Source organism: Paroedura picta, chromosome 5 (assembly GCF_049243985.1).
Source record: "Paroedura picta isolate Pp20150507F chromosome 5, Ppicta_v3.0, whole genome shotgun sequence".
Taxonomy (NCBI): domain Eukaryota; kingdom Metazoa; phylum Chordata; class Lepidosauria; order Squamata; family Gekkonidae; genus Paroedura; species Paroedura picta.
The window spans coordinates 57,035,884-57,056,096 of NC_135373.1; the positions used below are offsets into that span (position 1 = coordinate 57,035,884).

The window sequence follows — 20,213 nt, forward strand, 5'->3', positions numbered from 1 at the left end:
GAATGAATGGGAAATAGCGGGCAATTTGTTCATATTAAACTTTAGGCATGTTCTCATATGCTGCATGCCCCAAATCTCAATCTCTTATTGTAGGTAGTCAGATTGTTAGGCATGAACTATGACACCTCCTCCTAAGGAATCAACCCCACTTTGATCCACTATTTAGCAGAAAGTTTGATTGTGCATTTCACTTATGGCTCACAGGAAGCTGCCTTATATTGAATCAGGCCATTGATCAAGTTCAGTATTGTCTACACTATGGGTTCCTTGAAGAAAACAACAGTTTCAGAAGGTAGGCTGGATGGGATCATATTCCTGCTGAGCTCTTTCCCCTCCTCTGTCATTCCCATGCTCCACCCAGAGCTCTAGGAATTTCTTAATTAGGGATTGGCAACCCTTCCCCAAATGTCTCCATCTTTGGGACATTGGAAAAGACTTTTCCCTGCTTTCTCTGGGCATTTCCATTGCTTGCCTCACTCTCTTATGTGAGGTATGTAGATTTATTGTTGAAATACTTACTGGATGATAGGTACAATATAGTCTCGTGCGCTTTATCAAAGTATTTCTACATAGTAACTTGCAAACAGATTTTTTAAAAACCCTGAATAGTAGCCAGTTATGTCCTATGTTTCATAGTTATAATCTAGGTCCTATACTTGTGTCATGTTCGGGTTTCTTAATGTAGTCATCTTCTGCTTATCCACTTAAAATCATATTTGTTAGTCATAATATTATAGAGCCAGTGCTGACAGGGGCTCATTGGAATCATAGTCCATGGACATCTGGAGAGCCAGTTTGGCCACCCCTGCCTATAGTGAGTCATTTCTGTTGTTGGAAGTCACGCTCTGTTAGCATATCTGTCTCTGTTGTCTAGTGACAGCCTAAATGAAAAACAGAACCCGCCAACAGGAGGGAGAGCTTACCAAAGGACAGCTTCATGAGTTATTGCAGAAAAGAGGGATTCTCCTTGGTTCATATAACTGCTCTGAAGCCAGGATGGCCCAATGACTGGCTTGTGAAGCAATTTTCTGTCCAAATGTTAATCAGTGTGTAGCTTAAAAAAACAACCTTGCCCATAGTGTCTGGTTATAAAATGATTATATATTCTTTTGATTATCACACTTTTCTTTAGATTTTCTGTGAAGTACCTGCTCTGCAACTGTGGTTATAGTACCCAAGTATCTTTCAAAAAGCTGAACTGCCAGAGTATATGCTCCTTTTGAGAAATGGAGATTTTGCTCCTGTAACACCCTTTTAATTCAGATTCCATTTTATCCTTGCAAATTCTCATGGGTGATAAATTCTGCTTAGTGAGAGACTTGCCCACTAAATTTATAGCAGTGTGTAGATTTTAATGCAGAATTTTGAAAATTCAGTCTCCATAAGGACAGCTACAATCTTCAGCACAAAAGCAATGTGCAGAGAGCTTGCTTCTCATAATTCAAAGTGACCTACTGTTATGAAGTTTCTAAGAGGTCTTCTCCCAAAGCAGTGATTGAACCAAAATCTGTTCAGTTTTTAAATTTGCTACATCATATTCTTCCAGATCCTGCCTTCTCAATTAAAATAGGATTCCACTGATGGGTTTGTATGGCAGGAAGAAATATAACAGTACTTTGATGTACTTTAGCTGTTAGCTGCAACTACCGAATTGCTATTTGCAGCCACTACTATCTGCTCAAGCTATTTCATCTGTCTCAGGGGAAACAGCAGAACAGTGGGACTTCGTTGAAGTGCAAGTCATTCTTGCCACAAAGGGCCAGTCCTTGACAACAATTGGTATAATAGAAGACAATTGCCACCCTTTAGACAGAGATCAGAGGTTTTTTTTAAAGTATTAAAGGTTTTGCATTATTACTATCCAGCATTATTCATGCTGTTTTTGTTGTTGCTTTTAAGAGAATCAACTACAGCTTAAATTGCACTTTAGGGAGGGAATAACTGAAAGTGTCTGCAAATATGTTTTTAAAGCATTTTTAACCATGTGGTATAATCTCTCTATGAGCCTCTTGTGGCGCAGAGTGGTAAGGCAGCCGTCTGAAAGCTTTGCCCATGAGGCTGGGAGTTCGATCCCAGCAGCCGGCTCAAGGTTGACTCAGCCTTCCATCCTTCCGAGGTCGGTAAAATGAGTACCCAGCTTGCTGGGGGGTAAACGGTAATGACTGGGGAAGGCACTGGCAAACCACCCCGTATTGAGTCTGCCATGAAAACGCTAGAGGGCGTCACCCCAAGGGTCAGACATGACTCGGTGCTTGCACAGGAGATACCTTTACCTTTACCTTTTATAATCTCTCTACAGTGAATTACCATGTTCCTCAAAACAATTTTAAAAACCCCTAAGGTGAGTGGATAATCTTGAGTATTACATGAGAACACAATGGGGGCAGGGGGCCTTTTAAAACTAGCTATCATTTTCATCAGTAGTGAAAGAGAAACCATCACTAAAAATGGAAGGAAAATTTATTATCCTGGGCTGTCTAGAACAGTGGTTCTCAACCTTCCTAATGCCACAACCCTTTAATACAGCTCCTCATGTTGTGGTGACCCCCAACCATAAAATTCTGCAAGTGTTCTTTCACATAAATTAAACCAAAACTGACCAATGGTGGGAAGATCCATTTTTCATGATTGTATATAAATTGTTTTTTCCCCCAGGGTTTCTAAGTTCAGTTCTGCCTCTTGTCCCACCATGCCGATCTTGCTGTTTTCTGCTGCTCTAGACAGATGAATGGTCTATCTTGACCTACCCGACAAGGCAGTTGTGTAGATGGCACCCCCCCTCCAACCAAGCTGCTTGCCCTGCTGCAACTCCTGTGAAAGGGTCGTTCGACCCCCAAAGGAGACCCAATCCCCAGGTTGAGAACCACTGGTCTAAAATTTCCATTGCAAGGGTGTTATTACACAAAATTGTATCTCCAGCCTCACTACCATGGAAAATCACCCTGTGTTACTCAGTGTGGCATCTCTGCATGGGCATGTTTTGCACCTTAGGACCCCACTTTTGCAATTGATTCTGTTTCTAGTTTCAGTTTCTTTTTCTCCACCCACGGCTTGTAGACCACTGACCATTTCAAAATATTTCAGGTACACTGATGCTAAAATGACGCTAGCTCAAAAAGCAAACTGAAGGGCAATATAAAGTTCAGTTGACACCACAAACCACAGTTAAAATCCATTTATTGGGTTCTTGGCACACATTGACAATTGCTTGACATGGTATTATATGTAGATTCCAGAAGATGAAAAAAAATATTCCATACCTTTGCAAGTATGCTCTTCCTGCAAGCCACTTTATTCCTAAGGTATGTTACATTTTGTAAGGAAGTTGTACTCATGGGAGAGATGCAATGTTATCTCAATGTGGGTATGGAAAGTATCAGGTTGAAGGCATATTAGGCGTGCTTAGGGGCACAAAAATATCAATCAGGATTTTTTTTTAAGGTGAGACAAGACTGACACATGTCATCCTGAGAACCTCTACAAGCTGGCACAAGTGTCCAAGGTTGTTCTGTACACACCCTGTAAGGGTAGGGCCTCTACTACACACACCCTGCAATTGCATGCAATTCAGTTTAAATACTCCCACAACTTTTTATGCTGCTTATGGGTGCAGCAGTAAAGACTGTGGCATCCATTAATTCATGTCTCTTCACATAACCAGCTGCTCTTCACACAATCATGCAATCTCTCCTCTGTACAGTCAGAAATGTATTATAAGCAGACATGCATTACACCAACTGTTTTCCGATACCTGCTGGACCGAGGTTCTGCTTGAGTACCATCCCATTCTTATCTGTAACCATTGTTCCTCTTAATAAAAGTGTAAGAGGTTGGTGGGAGGAGCTGGTATTAACACCTACCCACCAATCAGGGAGGCTGTCCCACCCATCCCAGTTGCAGATTGGCTGTCCATCCACCCAAAAGGCAGGAGGGATGTCCCGCCTCTTGCAGCCTCCTCCAACAATTTCTTCCACATGGAAGAAATGCCAGCCTGCTCTACTGCCCAGAAGTGAGCCCAGCAGTGGAGGGGTGTGTGTGTGGAACCATGGTCAGGGCCAGGGCATTCACTCAGCCATGGACTGGGGCATGGGAGGGTCCTGATTGGGAGGTCTGGTAGCCAGCTAGTTGTGCTAATTTACAAGCATTGTTGGCCAGAAATCCCAAAGATCTGATTTAAATTATTGCATGGGTTGGAGTTAATTACATCCAAATTTAAAATTTCCTCTCACCTGGAAAGATCTATGTAATACTCTGGTGATTATCTGATGAATGGCATTAGATATCTCCACAGACGAAGAGGGATCTTTTATTAACTGCTAACTTTTTACAAGTCTCTTAATCATGACATGGAGTTGGGGCTCACATTTACAGAAATTTTCAACCAGCCCTGCTTACTCAACTAAAGGAACAAGGATGAAAAACTTAAAGCCTAGCATTGCTTAGCATCCCTGAGATTTTTAACCTTCATTTTAAAGACTATAGAAGAGTTGGTTTTTATACCCCACTTTACACTGCCTGAAGGAGTCTCAAAGTGGCTTATAACTGCCTTTCTTTTCTCTCCCCACAACAGACACCCTGTGAAGTAGGTGGGGCTGAGAAATCTCTGACAGGATTGCTGGGTCAGAACAGCATTATCAGGGATGATGAGTCCAAGGTTACCCAACTGGTTGCATGTGGGGGAGCACAGAATCTAACTCAGATCGCTAGATAGAATTCACCATTCTTAAGCACTGGCTTTTAACATTTACAATTGTAAAAATTCTTTCAATGTGTAGGTATCTTGTGAAATCTTAAAGCAAGTAGCAATTCCCATTGTTAGAATTTTGCAATACTATTAGCACCCATGCTATGCAAATATACATGCAGCATTCCTTACAGTGAAGACCTGCTGAATATAAATGATATTAGATATTAAGAAAAGCAGAAATCCAATATGTACCTGCAATATATAGTCAATTAGAAGATGGGTTGCAAACAGGAAGGCCACCATTAAAGTAGCAATTACATACATACACCTAAGTTACTTAAAGAACATAAATCCCTTTAAAATTACTTCACAGTATATTTTATTAGTTTTATTTGATGTCTTAGAAAATGCTTGATTATACAATCAAGGCTGTAATCCTACGGTTTTCAGAGTAAACACAGATACGATTCCAAGTACTGTAAGTCTGACCTAGAGTGTATAAAGGTATCCGACCTGTGCAAGTACCGAGTCATGTCTGACCCTTGGGGTGACGCCCTCTTGCGTTTTCATGGCAGACTCAAACGGGGTGGTTTGCCAGTGCCTTCCCCAGTCATTACCGTTTACCTCCCAGCAAGCTGGGTACTCATTTTACCGACTTCGGAAGGATGGAAGGCTGAGTCAACCTTGAGCTGGTTGCTGGGATTGAACTCCCAGCCTCATGGACAGACAGCATCAGACACAATTTCTGCTGCCTTACCACTCTGCGCCACAAGAGGCTCTAGAGTGTATATAGTCCCTCAAATAAGGAAGGAGATTGTAAACATCAGCCTGCCAAAAGCTCAAACAGTAATCTACTTCCAAAATGTTATCAGCTATAGGAAATACAATTTGAGAGAAGTGGCTGTAGAATGACAACGTGCTCCCTATTTAACTAAAAATGCCTTGATGACATTGGAACAGGCATAAAAAGGGAACAATCTGAATCACTTACAGTAGTGTAGTCTCTCTGAACCAAATGAGTAAGTCATCCCTTACAATATTTTCCTTTCTCTTAAGAAAGCAAGATAAATAATGGTATGCAAACCATTTTAATACTACTTAAACCTCTGCTTTCCTTCCAGGGGGATGTTAGCGCTGCACTGAAAGACCACACAGTAAGCAGCTTTTAAAAATACATTTTTATTCAAACATTCTTTAGAACAAGACAAATTTGAAACAGATCATGCAAGTTAGTTTAGTCATGGCTACAAATGAAGGATTGTTCCTTAACACTTCTAAACTTCAGTGTTTTTTTAAACTGCCATACTACATACATCAGCTGTGAAATGTGTGCTTTCCTTCCCACAACACTTGAAGGAGGCACTACAGTTTATTAGAGTTGCTATCCCAGCAGAATCACTATATATAATGCATAAGAAGCCTGTTTCAATGTAGTGTTCTAAATAAAGTACACCAAATAGTTACCAACATTAACAAAATGATCACAGCAGGCAAGGATAAAGACTGCCCTTCTAAAAAAACCCTGCAGTTCTGCGGAATAAAATGCCATCGCTGCTGCTGTTAATTTCAAGAGATTTGATTTGCCTTCTAATAAAAAATAGTTCAGAGGGATTTTCTGTATACTTTTAGCAAGGGTAATAACTAAAATCAAGACTGCATTCCCTGGCTACAGCTGGAAGGGATATGCCGTGGTCTGATCTAGCAGGGTTTTTCTTGTGCTTTCTGTTCCAAGGAGCTTCTCACTGCTGACAACAGGAGATGCAACTGAGAGTTAAGGTCAAGCAATAGAGAACGGATGCACATTCCAATATATAAAAGGCCAAGTATAATGTGTCTGAGGAGCATGCAGAGCAAGTGTGCCCCTCTAGTCCCTAGCTGCTCTCCCCTCAAGTAATCTCAATCAGGTATTCAGGAAGGAAAACTGGAGATTTCTGCCTTCACAGACTTAAACCTTTACACTTGTTAAGAAGTGACTACCAAGAGATCTCTCAAATTGTAACAGCTACTTTTGTGAAACGTGTTGTATATATACAACCTTACTTCATTCCCGTTGTCTGTTTACCTGCCAAGTTTCCAATCTAAACCTGACAGTTTCCCCATAGATGTAAAATAAAGCAGTGTCTGATTTATTTTGAATTAACATCAGTCTCTTGTATGCCATAATCTGACTTATGCAAAGAATGCATCAGTTCCTCATATCCTTATGACAGCACGTATCTATATGCATTTAAACAACTGAAAACAGAAAAAGAAACTGCCTAGCTAAAGAGAAAGGGAAGGAGAATGATTACAGCAGGTAACAGACTGGTAGAAGTGGTCTGCAGTTCATGATTCTACACCAGAGCAGCTACCAAAATTTCACATTTTGAGCTATGAGTCTCAACGTATTAAGCTGCATCCTTCAGCAGTCACCTTGACAACTATAAGACAGACAAAACTAGGCTGAGAACAGGATGGATTCACAGAATACTGAGCTTCTACAAGACTGTGCTTGGGAAAATATAGTGTCTCTTGCTGCTTTGAGGGACCCCACTGAAGAAGGCCAGTGTCTGTATTCTGATTATTCTGATGATTTTGGCTGCTTTTATTGTTCTTGATTTCCCCACTGGCCTCCTTCAGCATTAAGTCGATTACCATTCTATATAATATACTTGACCCTCCTGTGTGTGCCTGGAATTGTAGCTTACCTCTGTTCTTTCATTTCAAGAATCAGCCCTATACTTACCTCTGTCCTGATAGGCATCCTTCAGGCATTTTCACTGTAGAAGAGAGCCAGTCTGCATGAAGGGGCAATCTTGTCACATGTGAGTAACTCTGCTAAAGGTAATCAACTGCAAGAACTATACAGGGTGATGTCACACTGATAATACTTCTCTTGAGCATTGACGTACAAAAATGAGTTAAAAGTATTTTGCTTAACCAATGAACTACAGCAAATGTGAATAGAGGTAAGCCAGCCACTGGCCTCTGCACCACAATTGTTGCCTTGAAACATACACAAAGTAGTGTAAAAATTATAGCTAGTTTAACCTAGATAATGGAAGTCAACAAAATGTATAGCCATATTTTATCCTTTCCCAACATGTGACAAATGATATAGCTGTCTCTTAGTGGTGTTTAAACACTGTCTGTTTGATGAAGTTGATGTTTTCATGATCAATTAGGAAGACATCTGAATGGCAGGTACAAGGATACAGTTAATAAGAACAGCAGACATGGGCCCAACACTATCTGTTAAATGAATTTAATATTCATTTTCTGAAATTGAATGAATATACATACCTATATAAAAAAATGTCTTCTGCCACCTTTCACATAGTTGCATTCCTGGGAACCACAATGTTCTAATACCGATTTAAGTTGATGGGTGTCTTAAAATGAAGCAATCATACCTGTACACCTGGGACACTACTTCTGCTTGAAGCTGAGAGTCCATTCATCATATTACCTAACTGAATGGCTTTGGAATTCTTGTGCATCTGAAGACACAACAAATGCAAGCAGAAATCAAGTGCCCTTTGAAGGCTAATATTAGTAATGGCAGTTGCAGCAAAGTCATTCTTCTACTCACTCATAGAACCTCTGCAATAGTTTCTAGCCCCAAATAGCAATTTTTCATTATTATGTCCCAATGTGCCAGGTTATGTAACAGTCATTTAAAATAAAAAACCTCTTTTCCCTAAGCAAGAGCATGGTAAACTCTACTCATTTGCAGATAACATTCACTACCAGGAAATGGTTTCTACAAGAAACTTTTTAAGTTTATCTCCACGTTAATTAAAAAGCATTTTGAAAGTCTAAGGAGGGCAGGATGCACAGTAGTTGAACATTACTTCATTAAGTACACCAGACAACGATGATAAACAAGGTTATATATATCTCCATCTAGTTGAGCAGGTTCTGTAGCCACTGAGCTGGATCCAAACCATCACATACAGAATTTCAGTTTATAGAAACATTCCTTTTGTCTTTGTTAGTAATTTAGGAAAGTAAAAACATTGACTTTAGGTTGAACATTATGCAGAACGAAATAAGCTATAATTAAAGCCCTATGTATATGAAGGGGGCTATAGTTCACCAGAGCTTATTATAACACAAAATACAAAAATTAGGTGCCACAACACTTGTTGTTCTTGCTGACGCAGACTAACATGGCCACTCTCCAGCATGTGTCACCCAGGTTGAGTTCTTGTTACAGCTCATAGCACCAGTTCAATAGACATCTAATCTCTTCATCCATGTATGAAAGAGAAAGGGGAAGAGACTGAGACTTATGTATCAAATGGGCAAGCAGCCAGATCACTGTGTATAAATGACCACAGCTTTGGGGCAGTAGTTTCACAACACTCCAGAGAAGTATCACATATACCATTACAGTCCATATAGGAAACATCTTATCCCCAAGATGCCAATTCTAGTTCTCCTGTCCAGTCATGCAGCATGCACGCTCTATGCCCACTGAGAAATGTTGCAGACACAACTCGGAAGAGAAAGAACCAAGGATGCAGGCTCTGCACATCCCCCACTTAAAATAAAGCTAACCTACCAGCCTCTAAAAATCCATCAATAAAGAATTAAAGCTTACAATAGATTTAATCCATATACATAACTGCTTAGGACACAGAACTGAAATATACTGTTATGCTTTGCGTCAGCAGTTTTTAGACTTCTGGTTGGTTTTACAATCATAATCCTATTTCATTGTTTACTGAATGTCCCATATTACTGTTTGTATTGACTTACTCTGTGGAATCTGACTTGAGTCCTGGTTGAGACAGGCTCATGATAAAATAAATAAAATTTAGCAATTGTTACCAACACAAAATCTGGCCCAGGCATGGTTTATTTCTGTAATCTGATGAGTACCACATTCTTCAGCAAGCCTCAACTGCAATTGCTTCCAGTGCTTATAGCTGCAGACCAGGAGCCCACTGTTGGCATTCAGAATAGAGCAGGGAGGTTAGCTGCCTCCCACTGGAAGCACAGTCAGCATCCTGCCCTGGGGCCAACAAAAAGGAGCAGCTAGAACCAGCAATGGCATAACTAGGACTGCTCCTGAGTGTGAATACATTACTGCCCTGGTGCTTGATGAAGGAGCTCTTAGACAGAAGGGAAGTTCAAGTCTGCTGATGTTGGACATGGAAGAGGCCTTTGGACATTGCTTCCAGTTTTCATAAGTCAGTTTGTCTTAAGTTCTCCTCCTTCCCTTGCATTTCAGGCTCTTTCCTTTTAAGGAAGCATGAGAGGGGCAGATCAATGCTTCATGGCTTGCATACTGTGAAGACAGTTTCAAAGGGAAGTCTGCATCAGCCCCCTTACACTGCTCCCTCCAACTTCTTTAGGCTTCATGTTAACTGGGAGTGTCATTCAGTATAAGAACGGCAGCAAGATGCCCCTTTCTCCATTCTCTCATCATTTCTGTTTATCTAGCAAAGGCCAATAAACAGCGATAACAATCACCACCCAAATTGCTAGCTGCAAAGAGGCAGAGAACCAGGGTAATGCGAAACCAAAGCATTCCTCATGTACTACTTCACAAAGATGGGCCTTGCCTTTGTGAGGCTGCAGCAATTAGCTACCTTGTTCGGCTTGCTTTCCCTCAGAAGCACTGGATTTCAATTAGCAAAACAAGTGAATAACAGGTTATATATAGATTCAAATGAATAGCTGTGTTGGTCAAAACAGAACAAAGCTTGAGTCCAGTAGCACCCTTAAGACAACAAAGTTTATATAAGGGCTTTTATGAGCATGCACAAATTTTTAAGATACAAGGTTCTGTGCAGAGCAAGTCCTACACTGGGAAGAGGATTCTGCTGTTTCTTTCCTCAGCATGTTGGTTGCACTCTTCCAAGAAATGAATCCTTATTAAAAACATAAGGTGCGATCATTTCCCTGTTCCTGTAAAGAACAAACCTTTGCCTTAAGACTGCTTTAAAAGCTACATAATATCTTTTATTAAGTCCAACCATAATAGCGCAACAAAGTATTTAAGTTTTGGAGCTCTCCAGAACTCTTCATTGGGCTGGATGGGCCAGTTTTACAATTCAGCTGGATATGGCCTGGCCTTCCTCCTTGTTCTTGAACATCCAGCCAAATGAATCATTCTGGATAACACAGAAGCTTGTACTGTGTTGCTATCTGGCTAATCTGTTTACCTGACTTTGAGTTTTCAATTATCTCTCTTGCACTTTGTAGTTGCTAACTTTTCTATGAGGGTAATTTAGCATAGCTGGATTGAGGTGTCAATATGCAAGCCTGTCTGCCTTCCTTGGGGAGCTAAGTAACCCCACCCTAGAACTCTCTCTTCCCTTCTCCCCCAGAGGCGGAAGACATCTTGGATGGTTTCATTCCTCAATTCAGTGAGGTGGGCTCACTCCCCCCCCCCTGCTTCCTGAGTGGGCGTGCCTCTCTGCTCCAGTTCTTTCCTGCCTCTGTCAGGAAGAACACGTTCTTCTAGCTCTGCTAGCAGGCTTTATTTCAAAACTAAATCTTCTACCTTTTTTCTCACCTTTCTCTTGCCTCCTCTCCTATTTCCCCTCACTTGCACTTCTAGTGGCTTTCGGTCTCTTAATTGCCTTTAAGGCTTCCCTTTAAACCTGCTGCTTCCCATGTTGATTAAGGGACCTTCCCGATGGTGCTTTTCAGCTCTGGAAGACAAGGAGAGAAGAATTCCTTTTGGAAGGACAATGCCGCCCACGTTTTGGAGGGCAATGAGCAGCTCCCTGGGCTGGTGGGTGTGCCTTCCAAGGCCGTACCGCATGTAGTCAGAGCAGGTAAAGTGGGGCGCGAATCAAAGCACGCCAAAAAGAAGGCTGCAATGAAGCGCCTTCCCCGCAATGAGGCTTGTGATAGTGATGGCCATTTTGTGGATGGAGATCCAGTGGGGGGGGGGGCAGACTGTTGTTCTCTGCACAGGTATGGTCATCAAAAGTCTATGACAAATGGGCCATTGAAGTTGTGTCAAAGGGCTACTCCACTGAGTTCCAACACTCCCCTTCCAAAATGTTCCTTCAATCTCCATTAAGCGCTTGTCCAGAAAAATGACAAAGATTTCCGAAAGCTATATCCCATCTTCTTCAGATAAGAGCCATAGAGGAAGTAACAGTTCTGGAACAGGGCCAAGGGCTCTACTCCATCTTTTCACTGTTCCCAAATGGAACAATGACTGGAAGATTATCCTAGATTTAAAACATCTGAATCAGGCAGTCAAGGCCAGAAGATTCAGAATGGAAACACTTCGCCACAAAAGCCATTCAAGAAGGGGAATACCGCACAACCCTAGATCTTCAAGAGGCTTATCTTCACTTGCAAAGGTAATACTAGTAGATCCATTCTAGCCAAGATGATTGTGGTTTTCCACGATCCTACAGTTGGCAGTCTCCGATCCGTTTCATCTTTCTCTGGTAACAGATCTTCTATAAGAGGGACCCATTTGGCATCCAGAACCAGGCTGGTTCCACCTAGCCACCTGTAAAATAAAAGAGAATGCCTCGTAACCAGAGGCTACAACCTAAAAGTGGCAAATACTATGCTGGCAGCGAGGAGAATCTCCACAAACCGCATTTACAAATATACCTGGAGGGTATTTAGGAGATGGTGCAGAAAGAAGAAGGTCCTCCTTTCATCTCCCAAGTTTGGGGTCGTTTTGACCTTTCTTCAAGATGGCCTAGACCAGGGGCTGAAGGCTACTATGCTACGAAGGCAGGTGGTGGCTATTTCCACGATTTTCCTCAGGGTTCAAGGAAAGAAACTATCATGTCACCCACATATTGTACAGTTCCTGAAAGGCGCATCCCTTTTGGATTCAGCAACAATCCAATCAGGAAGCTTAATCTGGTACTCAATGCTTTAACAAAGAAGCTTTTCAAGCTGATAGCAGAGATAGGTCTAAAGTTCCTTAGGATGAAGGTCCTCTTCTTGGTAGCGATCACTTTGGCCAGGAGTGTTGGTGAACTGGGAGCCCTATCCTCTAACCTGAAGCTCTGTACCTTTCATAGAGATAAGGTCACTCTTCGGCTGGATCCATCTTTTATACCCAAGATCAATTATTCCTTTCAGAGATTGTAAGAAATTCATATACCTACCTTCTGTCTAGAACCTAAACATCGCCTGGAAAGTCTTTGGCATACCCTGGATGTCTGTAGGGCCTTGAAGGCCTTCCTGATTAGAACAAATGAATTGAGGAAAACAGAATTCATTTTTATTTCAGTTACAGCATCAAATAAGGGGAACAAAATGTTGAGATCTTTGATCAGTAAGTGTCTTAAGGACAGCTACGACAGCGGCTTCTCTCAACAAAGTATTGTTAGAGAAAATTTGCAAGGCTGTTACTTGGTCTTCGGTATCTAGGGGATAAAAGTGAGCCTACCTCCCTGAATAGAGGAATGAAAACACTCAATATGTCTTCCTATACCTCTGGGGAGGACTGACCCTTCATAGGTAAGACCACTGGTCATTCTGCATGAATCTACATGACATTTGAGCACCAGCTTACTGGATCAGTTGGAAACAGAATGTTAATCTTTGGTCTGGTCCCACAAGGTTACTGTTATGTCATGTCCCAACTGGTTATAACATAAAAGAGTCAGATCCTTGACTATAAGATGAGGGATAACAGGCAAAGCAACAGAAACTGATTTAAGAAGTTGTTATGACTTATGTGAGTGAAACAAGGCTGCATTCAGATGTCACAAACAAAATCTGGTTTACCAAACTATGTACACTTCTGTCCCTCTCTAATACAGAACAACCTTGGGTTCTTCAAACAAGTTCCAATTTGCTACAATGCCCAAATGCAGCCACCTGAGAAACAAGAGTCTGTTTCATCCTCACAAACTAGAAGCATGACCCTTGTTTTATTATCCCAGTTTATAAGGAGAACACACTACAATTTATTCAGATGCCAAATTTAAAAGTCACAACAAACTGGAACATGAAAGAAAGTTTCTCATGGTAGAAAGCTTTCATTTGTGCATCACAAAAGAAAAGCGATGAAGGAAACTACAGAAGCACAAGAAACAAGGTTTGTGCCTGTCCCAAAGCAACTGTTGTGTCTGAAGACCATTCACATTTTTGCTTGTATTATGCAAGTGTTGTATTATTTTCCAGGCTAGATTACAAAGAGCTCCACTACCAAAGGAAGAGGGGGCCCCTTCCAGTTAAGATGGACACGGCCTGTAGACAAAAGACAGGAATGATTAATATACTACTCTGCCACTCAGCATTTTAGAAGATAAAGAGAAGCTGTGCTGAATCAAGCCAATGGCCCATCCATTCCAACACTCTTGTGACTCACAGTAGCCAAAACCCATGTGCCATGAAAAGGTCCACCAGGGGGAGCCATCAACTGCAAAGATTACAGGCATCACTATGCGATCTCCTGGGTAATGCTCTGAGTCACAGACAATAAGGGGACATATGTAGGTAAGGAGAGAGCACCAGTCATTATCATGTATACCTCAGAATAAAGATGTGCTGAAGCTGCATGATATTTGTTTTTTAAAACAGTGTTACAGTTAGTTTAGCCTACATCTGTAGTAAAGAAGGCTTTTAAAACATGTTCTGCTGCGGAATCTGCCTTTTCAATCATAGTATGGCACACATGCTTTCTTTTGGATTTCTCTTGGGATAGAGGTTGTTTCAAATACAGATAGGAGACTATACTAAAGGTATTAATTTAATGTGGCCCTTTGTCTTATAAGTCAGCAGTACAGTTGATGAATGGCAAGACACTAGTTATCACAAGACGCACTAGAAAGTGCTAAGATAAGGAAGCACAATATGATCAAATCCACCATCAACTGAAAACCCCTCAAATGTGCATGTTCTGGTTGTATAAAAGTTGATATAAAGTTCTCAGTTATGAGGTCCTCCTAGTTTCTAGCAATCCAAGGTTAGGCTACTGTTACTGGAAAATGTTCTGAACTGTGCTAATTAAGTTGCAAATACTTTTTACAAATTATCATGGGATTTATATCCCGTCACTTCCAAATGGCTCATGGCGGTCACAATATCAATAATAAAAACCCAATAAAACTCTCAGTAGAGACCCTGCAAAATACTCATCACAGCAGCTCATTTCAAACAAACAAACTCATTACAGCAACTGAATTCCCTTTCAAACAAGAGCTTAAGTGGCAAGCTGAAGCTACCTTGCCAGTAGATCAAGATGGGTAGTCTGTAGCAGTAGAAAAGAGTCCAATAGCAAGAATCCCATAGAGATAAACATTTTTGACTGCCACCAGAGGCGGATCCAGCTACAAAAGGATTGCCACAGCTTAAATTCATTAACAGTGTAAATTCTTGTGCTGTGGTGACAGTTACTGGCAAAGCAGCATTTAAAAAAATCTGCACAGCTCTCTTCTGGCTAGACTGCACACTACAAAAGTTCCACATCCTGTACCCTGTATCCCAGTAAGAGTTGAGCTGAGGCTCCTTTGCAGCTCTATCATATTATTATTGCTGTTATCATGTTGGAGTTATTGTTGTTACACTGTTATTGCTGTTGTCACCTGTGTTACCTCATGTTATCTGTATCTGTTTCCTGTTCCCTGTAAAGTGCCCTGAGCCTTCGGGGGAGGGTGGTATATAAATATAAATAAATAAATTTTATGATGTGGTCAAGTTCCACAGCCCTCTATAATAGAATGAATACAGTGAAGCTGCCATGAAACCAATCTTAGTATGCTGTCAAAGCACATGCAACTTATAGAGTGGAAACCATAACTGTTGTGGGATCAAGAGGATTCATGTCAATTGGTTAAGCACAGATTCACAGAATAGAAAGGGTTAAAATTTACCCAAACCTACTTGCAACATCTGCAAATGTGCAGATGCTGTCCAAAAAAACCCTACATACACCAGGCAATAAGTAGGGATTTGTAGGGACATTGCCTGGATCACCCAATCTTATGGCTTAAAAATGGACAAAACCAAAGTCATCACCACAGATGGATCACCAACAGATCAATGGAGCCCACACTGAGCAAGTCAAAGAATTTAAATACTTAGGCTCATTGATGCAAGAAAAAAGTATCATCTACCACTGAAGCCCACAATAGGATTGGCCAAGCAACATCAGTATTTGTCTCTTCTGGACAGTACTCCTGCCAATCCTCCTATACGGATCAGCCATGGACTTTACTAAAGCTTGACATAAATTCAAGATCTTCTAAATGCAATGCCTGCGGCAGATTCTGGGTGTCTCTCTACGTGATCATAATCAAAACAAGATAATTTGGACAAAATGTGACAAACAGCTGCAAATTAAATAACAAATCCAAAAGTGCAGACTGCAATAGTTTGGCCATGTCTGCAGAATGAACACCAGCAGACTGCCTCATTTATTTATAATTGAATTTATATACCGCTACTCCCAGGCCTGCTGGCTCACAGGAATTCAGAACATATTCCTTTGGCGACAACAACCAACTGAATGGAAGATCCAATGACTTGTGCCAAAGAATACATGGCTTAAAGAGATCGAGGAAGACCTTAGAAACCTGCGATTGACTATCCGTATGGCCAAAGCTACTGTCAATAATCACCAAGAGTGGAAACTTATTATAAACAGTCAAAAAATCCAGCAGCACCTACAGAAGCATATTAGCTGAGAGGACAACCAAATACAAGATAAAGGATAAAAAGAAAAGAAGAAGGTAGGAGGAAGTAGGAGACTGGGGCTGGGGAGGAGAATTTCTACTCCCCCCACGACCTCCCACTTGTGCTGGGTCTATATATAAGTAATGGTCCCAAAATATTATCTATCCTTAGAAACACAATCTGTAGGGAATATGGTGGATCTTTCAAAAGCAGTCAAACATCAAGCTGGTTGTAACTGTGTTTCAAGAGTCCACATATAAAGTGGAGTGATGCCACTTGAAATACAGCAAGCCTTTCTGACCAAAAACCAGGCTAAATATCCAATGACTTAGTACAGAGAACCTCAGTAAATAACTGCCTAGTTCATAACCTTGCTATTAATCCAGGATGAAATATTTTAGAATGTTTTAGGAGAGAACTATATTGAAATAGAGTGACAGCAATTTAAACTTCCAAATTATTCTAAAAGTTGTCACTTTTAAATATTCTATTTAATACACTTAAGAAGATTTACCACAGCTATGCTCCACTAATGGTGCTTTTCCAGATACCTTCTGCATTTCATGTATTTCATTATCATTATCCGCCATATTGATCAAGGTGCAACTAAAGACTACATGAGGCAGTCTAACTACATGTATACTTCTTGTGCACAGAAAAAACAAGCAGGATATTTTAAATGCTATGATCACACAGCCATAATGAAATCCTTTACAACTCAATCTGAATATATTTTGAAATCCAAAGAACTCTAAGTGAACCTTAAGAGTTTAAAATACTAATTTGCATATTAATCTGACTGACCCACTAAGTAAAATAGTATGTCAAACTGTGTTGCAGAAGTGAGATGCCTAACAATAATGGACAGCAATAGCCTCTGCATAAAACAGGTGGCTCATCTTCAACTCCTGTTTTTTAGCAAGGATATGTTTAATGTTCAATGTGTAGTCTCCAAAGCAGAATTTAGGGCATCAAATTTAATTAGCCTAATTTATAACCTGCCTGGCTGGTTGGAAAACATAGGAAACAATTAGACAATATAAGTCATCCAATAAACAATGCAGTAGTTACTAGGGTTAAATCTCCTAATGCAGAAAGTAGATTATAAAGGTAAAATATATTAAGGTAAACTATATAATGCCATGTGTGTTCAGATTACAAGGAATGGGAGATGCTGGCTATGATCTTTAATTTCAGGTAAAGTAGAAATTTAGGTGCAGAAGTACAAATTGGTGCCTGGAAATGAAGTGGCTAGAGCAAACACTTTCAGCACACAGCCTAGCCCACTGAACTAGAATTTAGGTTCCAAGATTGTTTGTTCTCCCATATTTCAACAGGCCTTTTAAAAAAATGCTAATAGCTCAAGGATCCCTTCAAGGATCGCTGCCTTACCGTGGCAAGGGGGCTTGCGTAGCTCAGTGAAGCTATGAGCTATGCCGTGCAGGGCCACCCAAGACGGACAGGTCATAGCTGAGAGCTCTGACAAAAGGTGATCCACTGGAGAAGGAAATGGCAAACCACTCCAGTATCTTTGCCATGAAAACCCAATGGACAAGTTCAAAAGGCAAGGCCTGGAGGATCATTGTCCATGGGGTCGCGATGGGTCGGAAACTACTTCGCACCTAACAACAACAAAATAGCTCAAAATTTGCAAGGAAGTATCCAAGATGTCAGTACCCGGGCATATCCCAACACGAAAACTATACAGCATGCTATGCTTTTTCTTCCAAACATTTCAGTAAACTACGAAGTACAGGATAGCATTACCCTGAAAAAGTTACGTAGCATTTTCCATCCCAAAGTTCTCTATGACTTAGCCAATAAGGTGAGGACAAAGAGGCTGAAAAATTCTTGGAAGTATATTGTACGGTGAAGAAAGAGTAATTGTAGCTAAACTCTCTGGGTCTATAAACAAAAGTATGCTAGAGTGAAGGAAAAACTCGGTCTCGTTTACATTTACCCTCCTCCCCCCGACAGATTTTCCACTCGTGTACACGGCCAACGGATTGTCGCCTCAACCTCACAAAACGCAAGTGTTCAAATACAGCCCAGCTCTATCCGCTCGTTCCTCTCCCCCACCTTAGGCCACACGGCTGTCACGAGGTGTGAATTCACACTCCCCGCCTATTCCCCCCTCCCCCTCACGCTGGCTGGGGAGAAAACCGAGAAGTTTCTCTCGCTGCTTTATGCAGATATATGTATATGGGGGAGGGGAAGACTGCAACGGGGGGGGGGGAGAGAAAACCCGAGGCCACTCCAGTCGGGCGGGGGGAGGGGAGACAGGCTGCTGGCGAAAGACTTCCCTACGACAGCCAGGGCACAACCGCACGCAAGGAAGGAGGAGTCCGGGGGGAGGGGGGGAACCAACGCAGCCACTGTTCCAACCGCACGGAAAAGGGACTCCCCGGCGAGTCCGCGAACCGCCGCCTCCTTTTCCTGAGCCAGCCTGGTAGGCGGCCAAGCCACACACAAGAAGAATGCAACGCGGTCACATGACCTCCGGCGGACGTGCAGCTCCCTTCCTTCTCCAGGGAGACTTTGCGCCATCTTGAACTGACGCAGTTAACAGAATAAAAACAAGGTCGCCGAATCTTCCTCCGCGCCCGGTCCTCTCCTCCTGCCGGAGCTGGGAAGCGGGCCACCTCGAGCCCCCGTTCTCCGTGAGCCTCTCTTTGCGCCGCCTTTCGACCGCCTCCTCGGCTCCGCACCCGGCCCCTGCGATCATGGCGACCGTTTTCTCCCTTTGCGCCAGCAACCCCCGACAGCTTCCCTCCCTTCCTCCCTGCGCCGCCCCTCCCTCCGCCAACAGCTGCGTCTGCCCCTGCTGCAAGATGATGTCAGTGCCAGCCAATCCCAATGCGCCTCTGTGGCTCATGCGGAGCGCTGATTGGTGGTCAGGTCTTCTTGCGTTTCCTATCCCCTTCCCTCCCTGCGCCTCCTCCTGTTTCAGTGTTTCTCCGCGGTTCGCTGCGGAGAAAGCGGCCAAGGCAGGAAGGGGGAGGGAAAGGGCAAGAGAGAAGGGGAGGAAGAAAGGAAGAAAAAAACCCGATACGACAATCACCAACCACACCAGGACGGCAGTCGCCATTTCGTTACTCCCACAAAGCAGCACTCCCGGCGAGCAGCCCAGCCAAGCGTCCTAAAACGAAATAGACACGCGCCAGCACATACACACATAGGGAGATTAGACAATGGAGGGAGAAAAAATAACAGCACATCCACACGTTTCACCATGGTCACAAGACATTTAATCGCCCTCCCTTTCTCACCCCTCAGTGCCCCATTTACAGATGCTTCTTCTAGGATCCAGTCGGGCACAGCAAGCCCCTTTTCCACCTGAGCCTTCTTCCTCCTTCCAGGCTGTGCCTAAGCCGAGGCTCTCTGTGACGGGGGGGGGGGGACGGAGGAGGAGGGGGAAGGGCGGAGGTAGCCTTAAGGCTTGGCCACGATGGCGCCTGAACTTCCTTCCTCTTCCACTCGATTGTCTCGGCTCCATCAAGGCAGGCTGAGAGCTGCCAGCCCAGCTTTTATCTGATGCCCCGAGTTTGCGCACTGAAGGAGGCTCACTCAGCCCCTGGTGGGCGTCGTTTGAAACCCCAGCCCGCCTCCCCTCCCCTCCGGTCCGCTGCTCTGGAAGCGCCGGAGCCAAGCCTGAGCTCCGTGTAGCCAGGAGAAGCGAGAGGAGGGGAGGGGGATCTCGGAGACCCATGGAGAAGACGGAGAGAAACAAGGGGGGGCTCTTCCGGAGAGGGGGCGAGCTTCTCCCCCAGCCGTCTCGGGCTGCCTTAGCTGGGGCTTGCCTCCCGGGAGCGAGGCAACTGTCAGGCGTGTGCACGCGGGGATCGCTCTCGGACAGCTGCCGTTCGCCCTGTTGGGCTCCAGGACAGTTGTCCTCTCGCCCCCGCCCCCCCTCCCAAAAAAGCTC

The 20,213-nt window shown here is 42.8% G+C and overlaps 1 long non-coding RNA gene across 1 annotated transcript; it reads right to left on the bottom strand.

Moving 5' to 3' along the window:
• Positions 1-3,160: 3,160 nt before the first annotated feature.
• Positions 3,161-20,132, bottom strand: LOC143837816 (uncharacterized). Its single transcript, XR_013231101.1, has 2 exons — positions 19,558-20,132; positions 3,161-12,155 (listed from the first exon to the last, which is right to left on the bottom strand). It is a non-coding gene; the product is annotated as an uncharacterized LOC143837816 (long non-coding RNA).
• Between the last annotated feature and the right edge of the window lie 81 nt (positions 20,133-20,213).